This window comes from Phoenix dactylifera, unplaced genomic scaffold (assembly GCF_009389715.1).
Source record: "Phoenix dactylifera cultivar Barhee BC4 unplaced genomic scaffold, palm_55x_up_171113_PBpolish2nd_filt_p 001254F, whole genome shotgun sequence".
NCBI lineage: Eukaryota > Viridiplantae > Streptophyta > Magnoliopsida > Arecales > Arecaceae > Phoenix > Phoenix dactylifera.
This window is the reverse complement of record NW_024068588.1, coordinates 8,254-24,186: the sequence shown is the minus strand read 5'-3', so window position 1 is coordinate 24,186 and position 15,933 is coordinate 8,254. Positions and strand designations below refer to the sequence as shown.

The window sequence follows — 15,933 nt, the reverse complement described above, 5'->3', positions numbered from 1 at the left end:
GTCCTCGGAAAGTCAGGGTTCTCCCTTCTCCGCCTCCCTTTCCCTCCCGCTTCTCTATATGCTTAATTGTTTCATTGGTGGAGCTTATTGATGGAATATGTGAACCTTATTGTTTTGTTGTATGCTTTATTGGTCGCGTTCTCTATGATGTTGAATTTTGTCCTCAAGGTCTCTCTCTCCCTCTCAGTATAGAGCTTATCCCTTCTTTTCCCTCTTGATTTTTGGGTTTTTCTTCGTTTTCTCCTGATATTATGTGGTGGATTTTATAATGGTGGTTAGGATTTGCGCTACATGTACCAAGGTTAGGGTTTTGGGTTGCCCTGGTCTTGAAGTTGCCGGATCTGGCTGTAGCTATATGAATAAAGAGAAGAGGGAAGAAAACTGGTCGGCTTGCTCTCCTTATTGTTGGCAACCCGCTTACCTTGCTTCCCACATTAATTTGTTCTTAAAATGTAGCTTCCTATTTTATTCTTTTTTATTTTTTGTGAGAAGGGCAGAAGAAGGAGATGGTGCATGTGTTAGCCATTTTTAGAGGACCTTCTCACACATCAAGAGCTATCTATTTTCTTTGATTTTTTAATGTTTTTATTAATTTTTCAAAGTGATGATATCTCGGCCATTATCCAGGCAAGCTGCTTTTTAATTGCTGCAGATTGTGTCGTCAATGCCTACATCTAAGTCTTATTTTCTTTTAATCTGTCGCTCTATTGTTCCATGCTGTTCTTTATAATCTCTCTAATTACTTTTTTGGTTGTGTATTGCTATGAAACTTTTTGGCCCTCCTATGTTTTGGACTTCACACCTAAGTACAACCAGTTTGATCTGGGATTATGGCTGATATGCCACCCAAACGATAATGGATATTTTTCAGCTGTTAATTTATGTCTCCAGAAAATCAATGGTAACTTAACATATTCAATTTTACCATCAAATTAGAATGAGGTTGCAGAGCTTAATTACTGTAGAAAGAGCTTTATAAAGATTTTAAGTAGGTGATAGATATGTCTTTACCCTGTTGCTGATCATCATAAAGATTAAAAACATATGGTCCTGGTATTTTGGATTGGGCTTTCAATCTCAGGATCGAAACGACACAAAGTCTTGTACTGTAGCAAATTCTTGTATTTTGGATTGAACAGCCTCATTACTTGCAGCTTTCGAAGCGGCAATTTCTTCTAGGCGCTTCCATACAACTTCACGTTTTGACTTAATCTCCTTTTCTTTAGATTCATCTTCTTCAAACTTCTTCAAGCACTCCGTGAATAGCCCAGGATCATGATCAGAAAATATCTTACGAACATTTAGCGTGAGGCTCTGAACAGCTTGGTTCCAGTGAGACTTTGTATTTCTCTCCAAAGCAGGGAAGATAATTGGTAAAATCGCCTTGCAGTTTTGTTTGATTAAGTTTTCAATATGATCATTGTTCTATAAAAATAACGCTCTCTCTGCAACCTGCAAAAGGACCACAAGAAACTTCCTGCATAATTTTCTGAACAAGCTATTTGCGAGGAAACAAGTAAAGCACATCATCAGGGTCCCCAAAAATATGTTCAAATGCATGTCACATGAAAATTTTAATTTTCAAATGAAAGATAGGATACATGAATATCCATGCATTTCGAATTTCAAGTAGCCATGTAAAAGCTTGTTCACCTTTATCACCATAAGCATTAATTTTCTTAGTAAATTACAAGTTCTCAACAAAACTCACAATATATTTTATCATTCTTATTTATCTCAAAGCAGTAGTATGAATCATGAAACTTCATCAGCTTCCAATAGGCAATCAAAAATAGAAAGTGCAATTCCATATATACTCATACTTGATAGTGATAGATTTGTTACCCTGGTTAACTTATTAGTGTCACACATCTTGATATTGGTGCTAGAAATGATACCAGTAGGAATTTTCTGGGTTTCCCTCAATGAAATGGACAATTATTCCATCTCCTAAAAACAAATCTAAAAGTATCTGGTGTCTGAAGTTCTATATTAGTCCTTTTGCTAACCAAAATCCTCAAATATACTGGGACAACTCATTGATGCTTACTGGGTAACAAGGACCAGAGTTTCATAGTATGTATTAGTCTTTATTAACATCTTGTAAGGACTGAATCTGCTTTTAGTATCGGTGGGCGGGTACTTGATAAGTATCGTAGTGCACTTAAATTTAATATTGCCAAGGCCTTGATTTGTACTCAAGATTGGGTGTGGAAAAAGAAAGGTATATGTTTTATTAATTATATTTCTATTATTTTTTGAATAAATTTATTATTAATTATTGCAATATTTCAATGTAGATGTTGAGGATGCCGAGTTAGATGAGATTGTAGAAGATGTCATAAACTCAAGTTTCTACAATGAAACTCAATCAACTCAATGCTCGGCCAATGTTGAATCCAATTCATAGTGAGATGAATCATGATCATGGGATACTCCCTTTTGGTTTTGGTTTAAATATGGATGTTGTTATAGTTTGGAACTTTTTTTAGTTTTGCTTTGACTATGGATGTTGTCATTGGTTATTGTAATTTCGGTTAATAATTTCAGCTTCTCAGGTATGCCCTCATCTAATGTCACTCTTAACTTTTGCTCATGTTTTTATATTTCTGTAAGTAACTATGAACTGAATTGTAATGCTTTCTTTTTAACTTTAGATGGGATATACTTTGCTAAAGAAAACAGGTTAAAGGAAACAAAAAGGGGCAATGCTCTCTCTCTCTCTCTCTTTTTTTTTGCCCCTCTGATGAATGGAATGAAACAGGTTAAATGAAACAACAAGGGGCAATGCAAAAGCAAAGGGTCAAAGCATACTGCTGGCTTTCTATCTGAACGAGTACAAGTTCTTGTTCCGACTCTTTACCGGTTGACAGAGTTGAAGTCATTTATGTCAGTCCATTGGAATCATATACTGACGACATTTATATATGTCTGTTGTATTCTGGAAAGAGAGATGCTGAATGAAAAGCTTTCAGCAGAACACTTCCATTGTTTTGTTTATACATATGACTGGATGAGGCTCTAGCTTGTATTTTTCTTTTATTATGAGCCAATCAATGTACCAAATGTACCAGATTATTGGAATGTGATCAGTGACCAAATTTGGTTACTGAATTGTTTACCAAGTATTGTGATGAGTTAACATAAACTTAGTGACAGAATTTTGGTTTCTAAAAATTGATTTTGCTCAGTGAGTCAGTGACGGAATTAGTGACAAATTTAGTGACAAAATTTGTGACCATGTCTGTAACGACTAAATCTGTCACTGAAGGTTGTGACAAATCCGTGACCAAATTTGTGACCGAATTTTGTGACAAAATCAGTGACCAAGTTACCTTCGTCACTAACTCAATGACTGGTTAGTGACGGAAAATACGTAATTTCTCAAATATTTAATTCTTGGATTTATAACGGCTTAGTGACGGTGGTTCTGTCACGGAGTTTAGTGACGGGAATCGCCGCCGTCATTGAAAATTTAGCGAGGCATGTTTTTGTAACCAATTTCGTGACGGGAGCTCTGATCACAAATTCCGTATTAGTAACCGGAAACACGGTATAGTGATGAAAATCTTCGTCACTATACGCGTGTTATCTGGTAGTGATCTTCCCAGCTTGCATCTTTATCCATGTCAACAGTCCCCGCGATCAGCTCTCGAATGCATTCCGTGGTTCAACTTCATCCGTCCAGCCATCGGGACCAAAGCCAGCTCTTCTCAACCGTGGAACCATCTTCCATCATCTGCGGAGGAGATCAAGCCTCCACAGTCTTATCTTCCCACCCATTTGAAGAAACAGAGGAGGAGAGAGGGAGAGCTTGCTGCTTATAAAAAGGGGAGTCGACGTGATTGAGGGGCATTCTCTTCCGTTCCATTCCTCCTCTTCCCCCACCGGGGGCTGATCCCATCATCTATTTGGAGGGAGGAAGCCAGCTCATCCCATCTCTTTGGAAGGGGGGAATACCACAGAAATAAAAAAAAGCAGAGGAGGGAGAATAGTTTGGGCATTTCGGGAACAACTTTCCATATAAAAAAATGAAGTGCTGAGAGGGAGTTTCTTCGATGGAAGTCGCCGGAGGAAGAAAGAAAGAAGAGCTGGTCGCGATGGAAGCCTTCTCCACTGCTGCGGCTGTTCAATTCTCCATGCAGGGCTGATCTCTCCTCTAGGGCCGGATGCAGCCCTAACAAAGGGACACAGGTTTTATGTATTTAATTTTATATTCTTGGAGTTGTATGAACTTATTGTTTTAAATGGATATCCTCTTTTATCTCATATTTAATTTCTGTGATTTTAAATATGACGTTTATACAACTGTTCTTCATAATCACTAAGTAAAAATCAGATAGTTCATGCTTAAGAAAGATGCAATGTGCTGCCACCTTAGATTAGGGTAGACATTGCATGCCAACTAAAGATGGATTATTCCTAAATTACTTTTGTGAATTTTTATCTGAATGCTTATTAGGCTTGTAGCCAATTTGCATGTTAATCCAAGAATAAATTAAAATACAATTAATACTTGTTCCGATGTTAGTGGTGAATTTCTTGCCTTAGGATCCCCCAAACTGATATCATTTTAATTGCATTTCTTATTAAATTGCTTAGTTTAATAGTCTTCACAAACTCTTCCTTTTAAATATTTTTATTTTTTTTAAAGAAAAGCAACTGTACCCTAATCCCTGTGGATCGATACCTGTAATCACTATGCTACTAGATACGTGCTATTGTGTGGTCTTTAAAGTTGACTATCAATTTTTGGCGCCGTTGCTGGAGATTGTTAGTATAGTTATTTTTCTTTTCATATATATAAAAAAAACTTTAAAAAATAAATAAATATATATATATCTAAAATAAAATAAAAATATTTTCTATTTTTGTTACTTTAATTATCCCCTTTCTTCTTTCTTACTAATTCTTGATTTTTATTTTGGTATTATTTGATCAGGAATCGAAGAGAAAATCTGGGGCGGTCAAAAAGGGAACTATTGGAAAAGGAATGTTGTAAAGGTTTGCTTTAAAAATTGCTGGGAAAATTCCTCTTGGTAACATCTGAACCTTTCCTATTTAAATTGATTCCCAACTGGCCTGAAATTTTGTGGTGATTGTTTGATTTTAATTTCAGCAAAAGTGTGAATGCATGCTTGATACATATACACCAATTAATCCGCACATAGTAAGGGCAATCACCCCAACAAGATAAGAACTGGATTTCATCACTAGATTCTTGCCCAAATTAGGTGAATCAATTCTCACATAGTTACCACTTTAATTAAATTCAATTAGACGTTGGCCCCTAGGGACATTCGTGCTCAATAGGACGAAGATCACCGAAAGTTGCACCAATTTCGCTCTGTGGCTCAGTTGATGTCTAGGCAAGCTTTGTCCCTTTAAGGGAGACAGTTCATCTGTTCGAGGCAAGTGGTTTTTAAGTGGAACCTTTGCGAACGCATCGTGACCCCCCACTTACGTGGGAGCTTACCTAGTTAACTCAGTTCATTAGACCGGGTTGGAGGCTTAGGTGCCCTCTTCAAACCAGTTAGGAGCTGTCTAGTGATTTTAGGAAAAATACAAGGATTCTATGTGTTTTTCTTTTTTAGTGCATGCTTGACTGTACTTGACTGATCAGAAGAGTATAAGTGTATGCTAGGGTGTCGTTTCAGATCTCCTGAATTAGTACCTTTTGATTCTGAGATAGAGCGTTCTATTAGGGCCCTTCGAGCTGAAATCCGCACTTATAGAACCATAGGATCTGCTCCACCTGTCGAGATGGCTGAAGAACAACCCAAACTCTTGAGGGAGTACTTTACTCCCACCATTTACACTTCTCCATCTTGCATTCGATTACCTGAGGTAGCAGCTGTACAATATGAAATAAAGTCTAGTGTGATCCAAATGCTCCCATCATTTTATGGGCTCACCAACGAAGACCCATATAAACACTTAGATGAATTTCTTGAAATCTGCACCACTGTCAAGATTCAGAACTTCACTGATGATGCTTTGAAACTTAGATTATTCCCCTTCTCCCTTAAAGACAGAGCCAAACAATGGCTGAATTCTTTAGAAGCCGATTCGATTCGTTCCTGGGATCAAATGCAACAAGAATTTCTTAAAAAATACTTTTTCATAGCAAGAACGAACCAGTTTAGACGTGTCATCACAAGCTTCTCCCAAACTGAGGGAGAAGAATTTCATGAAACCTGGGAGAGATTTCAGGACCTAATCCAAAATGCCCGCATCATCAAATACCTAAGTTGCAATGCTTTTATGATGGGTTGTCTGAACGAAACCGTCAGATGGTTGATGCTTCTTGTGGGGAAACTTTCATGCTTAAAAATAAGCATGAAGCATGGGAATTATTTGAAAATCTCAATGAAAACTCCCTCCACCATGCTTCCTGTCCTCGTCAAGCACCCTCGGGTTCTCAAAGAAAAGGGACCATTTGTGAAATAAGTCATTCTATGGACCTGTCTAGCAAGGTAGATACATTGTCCCATAAGATTGACCAACTGATGATGGGGGGACATGTCGTTAGCTCTTCCCAAGCACAAGTGTGTGCTATCTGTTCTAGCCCATCCCACCCTATCCATGAGTGCCCTTCAGCACCCCAATTCTCCGAACTCGTGCAAGAACACATCAATGCTGCTCAAACACAGCCCAGACCGGGTAATGACCCATTTTCCAAAACATATAATCCGGGATGGCGGAATCATCCAAACTTTTCTTGGAAGCAGCAAGCTTCGAATATTGCCCAACCCTACTCCCAAAATTTTCAAAACTCTTAGAACTTTCAAACCCCACAAACTATTCATCCCTACTGTCTTTCAACTCAATTTCAGCACACTCCTTCTCCACCCCATAGAAACTCTTTCTTTGAGGAGAAAGTATTGACCTCCCTTCAAGGTTTGAAAACCATTACACAATTGGTGCACTCTCACATGCAATCTATCGCCAAGCTAGAATCCCAAATGGGGCAACTAGCTAATGCATGGAACAAGCGAGAGGAAGGAAAGCTTCCAAGCCAACCAGTGAGTAATCCTAGGGGACAATACATGGCTCAAGAAAATCAACTAAATACAATTCATCATGAACAAGCCAATGCTTTGACTATCCTAAGGAGTGGACGTATAATAGACAATAAGATTGGGGAGGGAAACAATAACGAAGGTAAAGAAGAGGAGCGAAATGTATCACATGAAAATCCAAAACCTTCTTCTTCTTCTTCAGCTAGTCCACCTTCTGCCAAAACTCACATTCCAAAAGTCCCATTTCCTAACGCTCTTAATTCACCCTCTCCCTTTGGCAAAAAGGAAACTTCACTAGAGAAGATGATGGAGGTTTTCAAACAAGTCAAAATCAACCTCCCGCTTCTTGATGCTATTAGACAAGTTCCCTCCTATGCCAAATTTCTCAAAGACCTTTGTACCCAAAAGCAAAAATCTAAGACACATGTGCCTAAAAAGGTCTTCCTAACTGAGCAAGTGAGTTCTATTCTCCAACACAACATCCCTCCGAAATTCAAAGATCCTGGTGCTCCCACCATCTCCTGTGTCTTAGAAAATAATTTCATTGATCGAGCACTCTTAGATCTAGGGACAAGTGTCAACCTTTTACCTTACTCAGTTTATGAGAAACTTGGGTTAGGTGAGTTCAAACCAACCTCGGTATCCCTTCAATTAGCAGATCGATCTGTAAAAACACCACGTGGGATAATTGAAGATGTTCTTATCAAGGTAGACAAATTCTATTTTTCAGTAGATTTTATCGTCCTTGATATGGAACATGAGCCTAATCCTAAGAAACAGATCCCCGTGATCCTTGGGCGCCCCTTTTTAGCAACAGCCAATGCGTGCATAAATTGTAGAACTAGGGTGATGAATATATCTTTTGGAAATATGAAGATCAAGTTAAATATATTTCGTGCCTCTAATCAACCCGCAAAGGAAGTTGAGTGCTTCCTACTAGATAAAATGGACGATCTTGTAGAAGAAACCCTTCCCTATATTTTGGCAGATGATCCCCTGAAAAAATGCTTGACCTATTTTGACTTTGATATAGACAAGGCCATAGCAGCAGTCAACTCTGTGCCCGACAATCAGTTTTCCACAAATTTTCTTTCTTGGAAAACTCGGCATTATGATATAATTAAGGATGCACTGCGTCTGGCTGAAGACGTTAAACTTAGAGCTTGTTGGGAGGCAACCCAATTTCCATAGATTATTTTTGCACATTTTCTTGTCATATTTTTTTCAGGAGTTCTCATGTTACTGATGCAACTAAGGTACAATGCTTCTATCCTCCATATGCATCATATTTTCGTTCAAAATAAAAATAATAAAAAAATAATAAATATATATATATAATATAATATTTAAAAAAAATTAAAAATTGAGGACAATGTCTGATCTAGGTTGGGGGGTATAGGATTCGAATTTTTGAAGAAATTTTTCACATTTTCGTATTTTTAAATATGTCTATCGCAAAAAAAAAAAAACTAATTTCTATGCCTTAGTGCTGAAAGGATAAATACACAAAGTATATAAAATCTAAAAGCCCAATGATTAGTCAGGAGTAAGACAATTTAAGTTCTTTTCATTAAGAGTTCTTTTAGTGAGTTGTAAGATAATTTTTTACTTTGGAATTTCACAACACACATGGCCTGCACTTTTAAGGGTTAGGTTCAACATTATGTTGTTAAGTCTAGTAGCAACCTTGAATCCTGATGAATCATTCCTATCTAATTCACTATTATCCCATATTTATATATATATATAAAAAAGAGGGAAAAAAAAGAAGAAAAAAATAGTGAATTAAGTCAGGTACATCGAAAATGGCTCCCTATTGTCAAAGATCAGCGGGCTTGTGATGATGAACCCGAGCATAGGTCCGTAGGAAAGTCTTGATGCCCAACACCTTATGCCATCTGGTGTGGGAGTTGTTGACTGAATGCTCGCTACACGGAGGAATCGTTACAAGAGTAAAAGTGCATAATTTATTTATAAATACAAAAAAAAATAATAAAATAAAAAAATAAAAAAAATAAAAGAAAATAATAATAAAAGAAAATAAAATTGACCTTGAAAAAAAAAATGATAGTGTGAAAGCCGTCGTTGTAAAAATTCGAGTAAACTGGAATATTACAGATAAAGCCCATGAGGTATTAAAGTAAGCATCCACAACTCTCGAAATCCTACAAGATAGGATGATTTTAAATCAGTGAATAGGTCTTATCTGACCAATTCTTGTAAACTACTAGCTTTAGCAGTATTTTGGAGAATCTTAAGCCTTAGCTTGTGTATGGTCCAGATATCATAGGGCACCCAAGTATAAATAAGCCTTACAACTCTAACAGAAACTTAATGACCTCAACTTGAATTGCATCTTGACCTAGGATTTGGGCTGACTTAGTGTTACAACTTTGTGTGCTTTTGAAATTTTTAGCACTTATGCATTTGAAATTAGATTTTATAAAGCAATAAAACAAATTCTTTAGGTAGAGACAGCAGTTTGTGGGTATCTGAGCCGGAAACCATCACGAGACAAAACTCGTCCACTAGGGCCACCTAGGGGTTTAAAGCCTTATTGCATACGGTAAATGCAATCGCGATTCCTGCGAAAGTGAGTTAGTTTTTTTATTTTATTTTGCTCGAGGACTAGCAAAATGTAGGTTAGGGGGTGTGATAAGTGCTAAATAATGCATAAATTAATATCTTATTCACAGCACTTGTCATTATTTTAATTCACATATTTTGAAAATTTAACTAAAAATTTGTGTTACCTTCATCATTGCATTATTAAAAATAATTCGATTTTGCTTGATTTTATTGGTCCATCTAATGTATGCAGGTCGAATCAAATACATCTGGGATGACCCCTGAACCAAAATCGCATGCACCCCATGAATCGGATCTTCCCAACCAATTAGAGTCGACCTCAATTTTCATTTCTCAGCACGTGCCATCCCAAACAATTTATTTTCATGAATCCAAATAAGTCTCCCTCCTTCACTCCCCACGTATCCAAACTTCCTAATTTCCTTTTCAACACATGGTCACCCCAAGTCCATGCTACTATACCACAACTCCAACTGCAAGTCATCTCAGCCGAATCATCGCAACGCCCAAGCCAAGCATTCCATCCGCGTGTCCTCCCTCCCGTCCGCATGAACCTAGCAACTGTTGGGAATATACTGTCCCAGAAAATTTTAAATCTATAATACTCTACTTCAATAAATAATAGGCAGAAATAGGCTTAGAGAAAATAAATAGAGAAAGTGGAAAAATGGAACCCGAGATGCTGAGGCGTGGTATGTTGGTCACTTTCCTTGAAGTAGATTTCGCCGCCTTACAGTGCACTAGGCTTAGATGGCGTTCTACTCCTGAGATACAACAGCCTCTCGCACTGTTCCTTCTGCCTCAATGATTTGCACGGATCAAAGAAGCTTTCGAACCCAGAATCAGTATGCAGCAAGCCCGTTGATTGAAAGAAAAACAGCAAAACCGGGAGAATAGAAGTTATCTGTTTTCAATTTTCTATATACTGTCTAATCCGAAGAGGTCTATTTATAGACTTCTTCGGGACAGACGCGACCCAAAAACGATCCAACGGTCGAAACCGGTAAGAAAGTTTGAAAAAACACTGGGAGTATGGCCAGCGGATGCGAGGTCGGTTGCGAAGAGGTGCTATCGAGGAAGCGACGTGGCTCCTCGTGCTAAGGGTGCGAAGCACGACTCATGCGCCTCTTGGCTCATCGCACCTGTTGTCCGACCTCGGCTCCTCTGGGCTCATCACACCTGTGGTCCGACCTCGGCCTCGGCTCTTCGCGCTTCAGTTGAGGTGGGTCGGACGAGCACAGGCACACAGAACCTCGGACGAGCAGGGGCAGGGCCCAGCGAGCACAAGCACATGCGCAAAGAACCTTCGCTCGGACAAGCACAGGCACAGCTCGGCTGCAGAGAACCTCGGCTCGGACAAGCACATGCCCAGCTCGGCTGCAGAGAACCTCGGCTCGGACAAGCACAGGCCCAACGAGGACAAGAGAACCGAGCTCGGCTCGGACAAGGAGGGAACATCCCAACGAGCACAAGAAAACCAAGCTTTACGTAATAGAAATAAAAAGGAGGGAATGGGAATCGAACTTGTTATCTCATCCCCACCCAAACAACACACCAACCACCAAGCCAAACTCCCTTATTAACATATATATATAATATATATATTTTAAGTATGAAAACTTTTAATCATTATTTAATAAAAATCTAACATTCCCCCACCTGATTAAAATGTTTTCAAAAATAAAAAATAGTCAAATCGGGCTTGTTTATGTCACGACTTCAATAAAGGTAGCTTGCGGCTTTGAACCTTTACCTAGTGAAAGTATATTTTCATCTGAAAGGTATAGTGGTAGCTAAAAAGCTTTGAACCAAATCCTTTGGTTCAGATTTCTATATACTTCACCCATGACAAATGCAAATACTGGGTTCATTATAGGTGGTGCTTTTTCTGGCCTTATGCACCAATATCTCAGTTTCATGAGTGCTCTAGGGGTTAAACCCTTATCCCCATAGACTGCGGCCACACAGTCACACTCACATAGGTGAGTCCTCCAAGGGTGCTCGCAGCACAGCACCTTGCCATAGACTCGGACTCATTCAGAGTTTTAAACTCTTCCGTATACCTCTGCTGTATTTAGCACTCACATCACAGGGAGAGACTAAATGACATAAAGTCATTTTATTATAGTGCTAACTAATCATTAAACAACTTGTTTTTCCCGTTGAACCTTTCGTCTTGGGATCTCCAGTCAGAATAGGTTGGGTTGCCATTGTCAATGATTCCTTATGGGTTTCAATCCCATCCCTTTTGATGTTTCTATGACTTTGCTTCTAGCCAGTCCTTTAGTTAAAGGATCTGCTAGGTTATCTTTAGATCCAACAAATTCCAAAGTTATGATACCATTTTTAATTAGGTATCTAATAGTCTTATGTCTCACACTAATGTGTCTTCTGTTTCTCTTGTTATACTCAGTATTTCTACAAGTATTAATTGCAGCTTCATTATCACATAACAAAGAGATAGCAGGTATAGGCTTTTCCATAATAGGTATTTCAGACATAAGATTCTTAAACCATTCTGCTTCTTGACTTGCAGAATCTAAGGCTACAATCTCAGCCTCCATAGTGGATCTTGTGATCACAGTTTGTTTGGATGATCTCCAAGCAACAGCTGCACCACCCAACATGAATATGTATCCACTAGTTCCTTTTCGGTTCACTGAATCAGTGATCCAACTAGCATCACTGTATCCTTCAAGTACAGTGGGAAATCTTGAGTAATGTAAACCATAATACATGGTACCTCTCAAGTATCTAAGTACTCTATCCAGTGCTTCCCAGTGACTAAGACTAGGGCAACTATTAAACCTACTGAGCTTTCCTATAGCATAAGAAATGTCAGGTCTACTTGTATTTGCAACATACATCAGTGTCCCAATAATTTGAGTATATTTCTCTTGGGCCACTGGATCACCTTTATTGCACTTCAAGTTCAAACCATGCTCATAAGGTGTACTCACTGGTTTACAGTTGTACTTATCAAATTTCTTCAATATTTTCTCAATATATTGTGATTGATCAAAGATTATACCATCAGGTATTCTGGTAATCCTGTTACCAAGAATTACCTCTGCCTGACCTAAATCTTTCATATCAAAATTATTAGATAAGAAAGTTTTGATATCAGTCACCATATTCATATCAGTACCAAAAATTAAAATATCATCAACATATAAACACAAGATAATACATGAATCATTTTCTAACTTTGAATATAAGCACTTATCTGATTCATTTGCTTTAAAGCCATAAGAAACAATTATTTTATCAAATTTCCTATGCCATTGCTTAGGAGCTTGTTTTAAACCATAGAGAGATTTGACTAACCTACAAACTTTTCTTTCCTGTCCTTGAGCCACAAATCCCTCTGGCTGATCCATATAGATCTCTTCCTCTAAATCACCATGAAGGAAGGCAGTCTTGACATCCATTTGATGAATTATCAAATTATGGATTGAAGCCAGTGCAATTAAAGTACGAATTGTGGTTATCCTAGTCACAGGAGAATATGTATCAAAGTAGTCAATACCCTCTTTCTGAGAAAAACCCTTAGCAACTAATCTTGCTTTATATTTTTCAATAGTACCATCAGGTCTTAATTTCTTCTTAAATATCCATTTACAACCTATAGCCTTACTACCAGGTGGTAAGTCAGTTAAAAACCATGTTTTATTAGTCATAAGTGAATTCATTTCACTATTAATAGCTTCCTTCCAAAACATAGAATCTAATGAGTTCATAGCATCTTTATAAGTTTTAGGATCATCTTCAACCATAAAAGTATAGAAATCAGATCCAAAATCTTTCTTTTTCCTAATTCTTTTCCCTTTACCAAGTTCATTAATATCATTAAGTTCATTTTCATTTTCATTATTAGGAATAATTAGAGAATTAGATGGCGAACTACAAGATGCATCATTAGATCTATTTATTACATGCTTTTCTATTTTATCCTTAAATGGAAAAATGTCTTCAAAGAAAGAAGCATCTTTAGATTCAATTATAGTATTCTTTTCTATGCCATTAATATCAGAACTAATGACTAAGAACCTATAAGTAACACTATTAAGAGAATAACCAAGAAACACAGCATCAAAAGTATTAGGTCCTAATTTTCTTTTCTTGATTAAAGGAATATTAACCTTAGCCAAACAACCCCAAACTTTTACAAAGTTTAGGTTAGGTTTTCTTCCTTTCCAAAGTTCATAAGGAGATTCATTAGAACCTTTAAATGGAACCCTATTAAGCAGGAAACATGCAGTAAGCATTGCTTCCCCCCACCAAACCTCAGGTAAACTTGAGTTGGCAAGCAAAGATCTTACCATATCTTGCAGAGTCCTATTTTTCCTTTCAGCCACTCCATTAGACTGAGGTGAATAGGGAGGTGTAACTTCATGTAGAATTCCATTAACTCTACAGAATTCATTCAAGTCATTAGAGGTGTATTCTCCTCCTCTGTCTGACCTGAGAATCTTTATTCTCTTGTCAAGTTGATTTTCTACTAAAGATTTATAAGTCTTAAACATCTCAAATGCTTCATCTTTAGATTTCATTAAATAAACTTGACAATACTTAGAATAATCATCTATGAAGGTAATGAAATACCTTCTACCCCCTTTAGTCAAAGTTCCATTTAGATCACATACATCTGAATGTATTAATTCTAATAAAGTTGAATTTCTATTTATTATTTTAAATGGTTTTCTAGGTTGTTTAGATTGAACACAAATTTGGCACCTTTCCTTTTCATTTAATGAAACATTAGGTAATAAACCAGAGCTAATCATTCTTTTAATAGTATTATTATTCACATGTCCTAATCTAGCATGCCAAAGAGATGAAGAACATATTGAAAGCACAATTTTATTATTGTTATCAGAAGGAAAATCCAAAGATACATTATTTATTACATACAAGCCATCACACTCATAGCCTTTGCCTATAAATGTTCCATTCTTTGTTATAATCACTTTCTTAGATTGAAATAACAAAGAATAACCACTCCTATTTAGAAGAGATCCACTGATCAGATTCCTCCTTCCATCGGGCACATGGTACACATTAAATAGTGTAAGCACATTTCCAGACGTAAGCCTTAGAAGTACTTTTCCAGTTCCAAGCACTCGTGCCGAGGTGGAGTTCCCCATAGTTACTGTTAGGCCACTCCGGACCTGATAAGTAGTAAAAAGGGTATGATCAGTACACATATGAACATTCGCACCTGTATCCACTAACCAATCGGTAGAGCAAATTGCCAAATTTAATTCTGGACTTAAAGTTACATACCGATCATCAGTACTAGTAGGATCAGTACTGGATAGCACCATGTTGGTTTGTGGATTTGCAGGTTGAGAAGGTGCATTTCATAGTTCTGATACTTCTTCTTCTTCATCCGGCATACTCGAGCCATATGACCGAGTTTCCCACAATTGTAGCAAATCGGCTTCCGATCATTCTTATTGATATGATGTTTTGGCTTCATAGGTTTTCTTTTGTTTCTAGGTCCACCCTTTTCAAATTTGGAGTTCTTGAACTTATGGGTCTTATTTTGGCCTTCTACAAAGTTCACCTTGGTTAGAAGCTCAGGATTCATGAGTTGCTCATTATCTTTCTCAAGGTGTTGTTCTTGGATCCTAATGGCAGACAATAGAGTTTTCATTGTCATATCCTCGGTTTTATGTTTCAGGGATAACCCAAAGTCTTTCCAAGAAGGTGGGAGCTTGTCAATGGTACAAGCAACTTGAAGGCTCTCAGTTATACCCATTCCCCTTAAGCCTAATTCATGATAAATCACTGTTAACTCATGGGCTTGGTCAACTACGGGCTTGGTGTCAACCATCTTATAAGACAGGAATTGACTAGCAGCATACTTGTCCATTCCGGCATCTTGGATACCATATTTCTTATTAAGATCATCCCAAATCTCCTTGGAGGTTTTAAAAGTGCAGTAGACATCAAAAAGGGGATCAGTAAGATAGGACAGAATCCTTCCCCTACACAGGTAGTCTTTCTTCTTAAATTCCTCCAAATTACAAGTTCTAGCTGGTTCATTCTCTTCCTCATTTGGAGGAGAGTCAAACATTATGGAAAATAACCCAAGTGTGGTTAAGAAGATTTCCATCTTCTGTCTCCAACGCTTAAAGTTATTTCCATTAAATTTTTCAGGAGGAACCGGGTCACTTGCATTGGCCATTGGGGTAACTCTAAGTACTAGCCTATTATATGTAGGAAGAAAATCTACTTCAAGAATGTTGGAAATATACTGTCCCAGAAAATTTTAAATCTATAATACTCTACTTCAATAAATAATAGGCAGAAATAG

General features: G+C 37.6%; 2 non-coding genes across 2 annotated transcripts; one reads left to right on the top strand and one right to left on the bottom strand.

Moving 5' to 3' along the window:
* Positions 1-342: 342 nt before the first annotated feature.
* Positions 343-437, top strand: LOC120108281. The gene has a single exon (XR_005509698.1). It is a non-coding gene; the product is annotated as a small nucleolar RNA snoR109 (small nucleolar RNA).
* Positions 438-6,139: 5,702 nt separating this feature from the next.
* Positions 6,140-6,244, bottom strand: LOC120108279. Its single transcript, XR_005509696.1, has one exon. It is a non-coding gene; the product is annotated as a small nucleolar RNA R71 (small nucleolar RNA).
* Positions 6,245-15,933: the final 9,689 nt, after the last annotated feature.